This window comes from Pimephales promelas, chromosome 2, assembly GCF_988280905.1.
Source record: "Pimephales promelas chromosome 2, fPimPro1.hap1.1, whole genome shotgun sequence".
Taxonomy (NCBI): Eukaryota; Metazoa; Chordata; class Actinopteri; order Cypriniformes; family Leuciscidae; genus Pimephales; species Pimephales promelas.
Genome location: NC_142770.1, coordinates 50,737,911 through 50,745,410, shown reverse-complemented (window position 1 = coordinate 50,745,410; position 7,500 = coordinate 50,737,911).

The following is a 7,500-nucleotide window of genomic DNA, read 5'->3' as shown; positions in this document are numbered from 1 at the left end:
AGGAGGGTGTACGGCGGTGGGGGTCCCTGCCCAGGGCTCTGGTTCTCCGAGTCGGGCAGGAGTGGGTACGGCGGTGGGGGTCCCTGGCCAGAGCTCTGGTTCTCCGAGTCGGGCAGGAGGGGGTACGGCGGTGGGGGTCCCTGGCCAGAGCTCTGGTTCTCCGAGTCGGGCAGGAGGTGGTCCAGGCGGGTGCCCCCTGGTCCCCCCGACGTGTTAGGGGGCAAGCGGTGGGTCTCCCCCAAGCCCAAAGCCCCGGTTCCCAGAGTCGGGTAAACTGCGGGAGTAACTTTGACTCTCTTAAGGTAGGCAGGAACCGGTGTGAGTGGTGTGGAAAGCCGAGTTGGGGCTCCATGCTCTGGGCACAGGGGGATCTCCTAGTGGTCCACCCCAGGCCCAGAGTGTGGAGCCCCAACTCGGCTTATTTTTTTTAAAATTATTATTATTTTATTTATTTTTTTTTATCTTATTTTATTTTTTCAATTTTTCGGGATGCACCGGGTAGAAGTTCAAACTTCAACCGCCGCGGGGGTCCCTGGCCAGAGCTCTGGTTCTCCGAGTCGGGCAGGAGGTGGTCCAGGCGGGTGCCCCCTGGTCCCCCCGACGTGTTAGGGGGCGAGCGGTGGGTCTCCCCCAAGCCCAAAGCCCCGGTTCCCAGAGTCGGGTAAACTGCGGGAGTAACTTTGACTCTCTTAAGGTAGGCAGGAACCGGTGTGAGTGGTGTGGAAAGCCGAGTTGGGGCTCCATGCTCTGGGCACAGGGGGATCTCCTAGTGGTCCACCCCAGGCCCAGAGTGTGGAGCCCCAACTCGGCTTATTTTTTAAAAATTATTATTATTATTATTATTATTATTATTTTAATCTTATTTTATTTTATTTTTTTCAATTTTTCGGGATGCACCGGGTAGAAGTTCAAACTTCAACCGCCGTGGGGGTCCCTGGCCAGCGTTCTGGTTCTCCGAAGTGGGGCTGAGGGGGTCCAGGCGGGTGCCCCCTGGTCGGTCCCCCCCGACGTGTTAGGGGGCGAGCGGTGGGTCTCCCCCAAGCCCAAAGCCCCGGTTCCCAGAGTCGGGTAAACTGCGCGACTAACAATGACTCTCTTAAGGTAGTCAGAAACCGGTGTGAGTGGTGTGGAAAGCCGATTCGGGGCTCCACGCTCTGGGCACAGGGGGATCTCCTAGTGGTGCCCCCCAGGCCCAGAGTGTGGAGCCCCAACTCGGCTTATTTTTATTTTTATTATTATTTTTTTTTTTTATTTAATTATTATTTTGGGATTATTAGACTGGGTAGAAGTTGCAACTTCAAACGGGCATATCTCCGGAACCAAGCCGAGTTGGGGCCCCATACACCCGGCGTGGGGGGCCCTCCTAGAGGCCCCCAATACCCCCGAGTGTGGAGCCCCAACTCGGCTTACTTTTCGAGTTACAGCCGGTCAAAGTTGAAACTTTAAAGGGCCATATCTCCGGAACCAAGCCGAGTTGGGGCCCCATACACCCGGCGTGGGGGGCCCTCCTAGAGGCCCCCAATACCCCCGAGTGTGGAGCCCCAACTCGGCTTACTTTTCGAGTTACAGCCGGTCAAAGTTGAAACTTTAAAGGGCCATATCTCCGGAACCAAGCCGAGTTGGGGCCCCATACACCCGGCGTGGGGGGCCCTCCTAGAGGCCCCCAATACCCCCGAGTGTGGAGCCCCAACTCGGCTTACTTTTCGAGTTACAGCCGGTCAAAGTTGAAACTTTAAAGGGCCATATCTCCGGAACCAAGCCGAGTTGGGGCCCCATACACCCGGCGTGGGGGGCCCTCCTAGAGGCCCCCAATACCCCCGAGTGTGGAGCCCCAACTCGGCTTACTTTTCGAGTTACACCCGGTCAAAGTTGAAACTTTAAAGGGCCATATCTCCGGAACCAAGCCGAGTTGGGGCCCCATACACCCGGCGTGGGGGGCCCTCCTAGAGGCCCCCAATACCCCCGAGTGTGGAGCCCCAACTCGGCTTACTTTTCGAGTTACACCCGGTCAAAGTTGAAACTTTAAAGGGCCATATCTCCGGAACCAAGCCGAGTTGGGGCCCCATACACCCGGCGTGGGGGGCCCTCCTAGAGGCCCCCAATACCCCCGAGTGTGGAGCCCCAACTCGGCTTACTTTTCGAGTTACACCCGGTCAAAGCTGGACAGGAAGTGGCCGTATCTCGGGACCGGAAGGTCCCCGTGGCTCGGGACGGCGGGAGGAGCAAGGTCCCCGAGAGCGGGCCCCGCACCCGCCGCCGCGAGCCGCTGGGACCTCCCGGTCCCGAGATGGGCCCCGTTACGCGCGGGCGACTTTCGGAGAAAACGGCCCGTATCTCGGAGAGGGGAGGTCCCAGCGGCTCGCCCTTTCGGGTGTCGGGGGCTCCCCACGGGCCCTCTCGGACCCCGCCTCCCCCGGGCCCCTGGGACCTTTCCTTCCCAGGCGCCCCCCCGACACGTCGGGCCCCTTTTCTCCGGGACCCGGGGGCCCCGGAGCTCGGGGGCGGGCTCTTTGCGAGGGGCCCGCCGGGACGCCACACTTGACCCGAGTCCGGTGTCTCTGGGCCGCCGGGTCCCCGAGCTACGGGCGTTCGAATTCGGGGCCCGAAAATCCCTCAAAGTCCGAAAACGTGCAGTGGGCGGGGACTTCCGGGGGCCCCGGAGGCTCTGACGGCACACCCAGGGAGGTGCACCGTCCTCGGGCACGGCCAGGTGGCCCCCCCCGGGGTCCTGGAAGTCCCCCCGCCCCCCGGAGACACCCACACCCACAAGACGGGAAGATTCCGTTTTTCGCCGATATCTCGAAGACGGCCGGGCGAAAAAATTTCAAACTCGGGTCTTCCCAAGGCCTCGAGGGGCCCTATCCAAAGAGGCCACCCGCGTCCCCGGGGGCCTCGGGGTCAGGGAGTTAGGCCCGGTCAAAGGCGCGGCGTTTTTGGCTTATATCTCGCGAACCCCTGGGCCAATCTTCCCCAAACTCGAATCGACCGTAGTGCCGGACGGGGCCTTTCGAAAGAGCCCACCCACGAGGTCCAACTCGCCCGGGTCCCCGAGTTATAGCCGTTCAAAGTCGGGGGTCCCGGCGAACGGCGATCCGGTAGGGGGCGTCCCCGGGGCCCGCCGCCGCCCTGGTTCGAGCGAGGGCCCCCGTGGGACCTCGCCACCCAAATTTGAGCTCTCTGGGCCTTCGCGTCGCGGAGATACGGGCGATTTTCTCCCGGGATCGTGACGTCATCGGCGGGCGCCATTTCAGAGCGCGGCCGAGGGTTTTCGGCCGATATCTCCGCGAATACTCGACCAAAAACGACGAAACGCATATGGACGCGTTCAGCTCGGCGAGACGGTTCGAATGAGCCCGGCCTCGGCCGGGCACGTCGACTTTTCGGCGAGATATTTGCGTTTTTCCGCTTCCGGGGCGCTTTGGGGGCCCGTCTGTCGGGCCCCCGGGGGCCCACGGGGCTGGGGGCGGTCTCATTCGAAAGGTCTCGTCCCGTTCTCCAGCCGACAAAAATTTGGCGTCGATCGGAGCCGCCTTCGGCGAGCTACGGTCGTTTGAAGCCCCGTGCGGTGGGGTTACCGTCCTTCAAACAGCCGCCGCTCGCAGGGGGAGTCCCGGGGAGGCATGGTTGCCTGTATGACTTGGGCTTGGAGCGCCCAGCCCCGCGCTCCTGGAGGAACCTCCGGTGCACAGGGTCTGCTGCAACCAGCCACGTGGGTTTTGAGGGGTAGGGGAGCGTGCGCTCTCCTCCCCGGGCGGGCGGCCGGGCTCCGGGGGCTCGCGCCTCCACGGAGGGACCTCGCTCCCGGGGCTTCGTCCCCGGGGCTCGGGGGCTCCGTGGCGGCTCGGCCCCCGGGGTTTCGACCCCGCTCGCTCGCTCCAAAACCCAAGTCCAAAACGTGGGGTTGCACGGGAGCTCCGGGCGCGACGGGTCTCCACGCACGGCCCCGGGGAGGGTGCTCCGACCCGGGCCGGAGGCAGATTCGCCCCCTGCCCCCCGGCTGTCCGCCCGGAGCCGAGACGGTCCTAAAACGGGCCATGGGGGTGATGTAGAAGGGTAACGCTCACACAACCAGAACTCACACAAACCGATCTGCTATCCCAGGCAGGGTGCGGGTCTCCTGGGCACGAATAAAGCCCGATGCCCCGTGGGTGATGTTGGCCCTGGCCACTCAAGGCACCACTCACCCAAGCCAGAGAGGGTGCACTCTGGCTGGGGAAGCAGATTCAATCTCTGCTGTGGTGGAGCTCTGAAAAACACGAAAACCTCCAGGGAAAAGACGGCCCGGTTTCTCTGAAAAGTGCATCCCAGGCAGGGTGCGGGTCTCCTGGGCACGAATAAAGCCCGATGCCCCGTGGGTGATGTTGGCCCTGGCCACTCAAGGCACTCACCCAAGCCAGAGAGGGTGCACTCTGGCTGGGGAAGCAGATTCAATCTCTGCTGTGGTGGAGCTCTGGAAAAACGCGAAACCTCCAGGAAAAGACGGCCCGGTTTCTCTGAAAAGTGCATCCCAGGCAGGGTGCGGGTCTCCTGGGCACGAATAAAGCCCGATGCCCCGTGGGTGATGTTGGCCCTGGCCACTCAAGGCACTCACCCAAGCCAGAGAGGGTGCACTCTGGCTGGGGAAGCAGATTCAATCTCTGCTGTGGTGGAGCTCTGGAAAAACGCGAAACCTCCAGGAAAAGACGGCCCGGTTTCTCTGAAAAGTGCATCCCAGGCAGGGTGCGGGTCTCCTGGGCACGAATAAAGCCCGATGCCCCGTGGGTGATGTTGGCCCTGGCCACTCAAGGCACCACTCACCCAAGCCAGAGAGGGTGCACTCTGGCTGGGGAAGCAGATTCAATCTCTGCTGTGGTGGAGCTCTGGAAAAACGCGAAAACCTCCAGGGAAAAGACGGCCCGGTTTCTCTGAAAAGTGCATCCCAGGCAGGGTGCGGGTCTCATGGGCACGAATAAAGCCCGATGCCCGTGGGTGATGTTGGCCCTGGCCACTCAAGGCACCACTCACCCAAGCCAGAGAGGGTGCACTCTGGCTGGGGAAGCAGATTCAATCTCTGCTGTGGTGGAGCTCTGAAAAACACGAAAACCTCCAGGGAAAAGACGGCCCGGTTTCTCTGAAAAGTGCATCCCAGGCAGGGTGCGGGTCTCATGGGCACGAATAAAGCCCGATGCCCACCTTGAAACGGAGCCTGGGCTCGACTCTGAAGTCCAGATCTCGAAAAACGACAGAGTCCAAAAAAGGTGCGGTGGCTCCAAACCTCCATGCCCTCAGACCTCCCTGGCCAGCCCAGGGAGGGTGGCCCGTCCTGGGCCAGACTCAGATTTCCCCCGCCACCCCTGGAGCTCCGCCTGGAGAGCGAAGACGGTCCTAAAACGGACCCTGGGGCTCTTGTAGAGGATGAGGGAGAGAGGGGCCTTCAGAGAGCCCCTGGCCGGCTTGACTCTGGAGTCGAATTTGAAAAATAGACAGAGTCCATAAACGTGCTGTCTGTTCGGACCTCCAGGGCACTCAAGGCACTCACCCAAGCCAGAGAGGGTGCACTCTGGCTGGGGAAGAGGATTCAATCTCTGCTGTGGTGGAGCTCTGAAAAACACGAAAACCTCCGGGAAAAGGCGGCCCGGTTTCTCTGAAAAGTGCATCCCAGGCAGGGTGCGGGTCTCCTGGGCAAGAACGAAGCCCAATGCCCACCTTGAAACGGAGCCTGGGCTCGACTCTGAAGCCCAGATCTCGAAAAACGACAAAGTACAAAAAATGTGGGGTGGCTCCAAACCTCCATGCCCTCAGACCTCCCTGGCCAGCCCAGGGAGGGTGGCCCGTCCTGGGCCAGATTCAGATTCGCCCGCCACCCCTGGAGCTCCACCTGGAGCGAAGACGGTCCTAAAACGGGCCTTCGGGGATGTATGAGAGAGGGGAAGCGTGGTGGTGGCAAACACAGAGGACCCCTACCAGCGATCAGACCGTCGTGAGTCCCACTCAGAGTCACTCTGGGTGGGCATGTAAAAAATCCAGATTACGCCGCGCTGGAGCTCTGGAAGTTACGAGACCTCCAGGAAAAGACAGGCTGGTTTTCTGAAAAGTGCACCCCAGGCAGGGTGCATCTTTTCCTGGGCACGAGCCCAGCGCACATGGTGTGGTGGTCCGGCTCTGGTGCCAAAGTTTGGGGGAAAAAAATAGACAAAGTCCAATAACGTGGTGTGGTTCCAAAGCTCCATGCCCTCAGACCTCCCTGGCCAGCCCAGGGAGGGTGGCCCGTCCTGGGCCAGATTCAGATTTGCCCGCCACCCCTGGAGCTCCACCTGGAGCGAAGACGGTCCTAAAACGGGCCTTCGGGGATGTATGAGAGGGGAAGCGTGGTGGTGGCAAACACAGAGGACCCCTACCAGCGATCAGACCGTCGTGAGTCCCACTCAGACTCACTCTGGGTGGGCATATAAAATCCAGACTACGCCCCGTCGGAGCTCTGGAAGTACGAGACCTCCAGGAAAAGACAGGCTGGTTTTATGTAAAGTGCACCCCAGGTAGGGTGCATCTTTCCTGGGCACGAGCCCAGCGCACATGGCGGGGGGTCCGGCTCTGAGAAAAATCGACTAAGTCCAATGACGTGGTGTGGTTCCAAAGCTCCATGCCCTCAGACCTCCCTGGCCAGCCCAGGGAGGGTGGCCCGTCCTGGGCCAGAGTCAGATTCGCCCGACACCCCCTGGAGCTCCACCTGGAGGGAAGACGGTCCTAAAACGGGCCTTCGGGGATGTATGAGAGAGGGGAAGCGTGGTGGTGGCAAACACAGAGGACCCCTACCAGCGATCAGACCGTCGTGAGTCCCACTCAGACTCACTCTGGGTGGGCATATAAAATCCAGACTACGCCCCGTCGGAGCTCTGGAAGTACGAGACCTCCAGGAAAAGACAGGCTGGTTTTATGTAAAGTGCACCCCAGGTAGGGTGCATCTTTCCTGGGCACGAGCCCAGCGCACATGGCGGGGGGGTCCGGCTCTGAGAAAAATCGACTAAGTCCAATGACGTGGTGTGGTTCCAAAGCTCCATGCCCTCAGACCTCCCTGGCCAGCCCAGGGAGGGTGGCCCGTCCTGGGCCAGAGTCAGATTCGCCCGACACCCCCTGGAGCTCCACCTGGAGGGGAGACGGTCCTAAAACGGACCTTCGGGGCTGTATGGAAGAGGGCAAGTGTGGTGGTGCAAAACACGGAGCACCCCCCCTACCATTGATCAGACCGTCGTGAGTCCCACTCAGACTCGCTCCGGGTGGGCATATAAGATCCAGACTACGCCCCGTCGGAGCTCTGGAAGTACGAGACCTCCAGGAAAAGACAGGCTGGTTTTATGGAAAAAGTGAAACCCCAGGCAGGGTGCATCTTTCCTGGGCACGAGCCCAGCGCACATGGTGTGGTCCGGCTCTGGTGCCAAAGCTTGGGGAAAAAAAATAGACTAAGTCCACTGACGTGGTGTGGTTCCAAAGCTCCATGCCCTCAGACCTCCCTGGCCAGCCCAG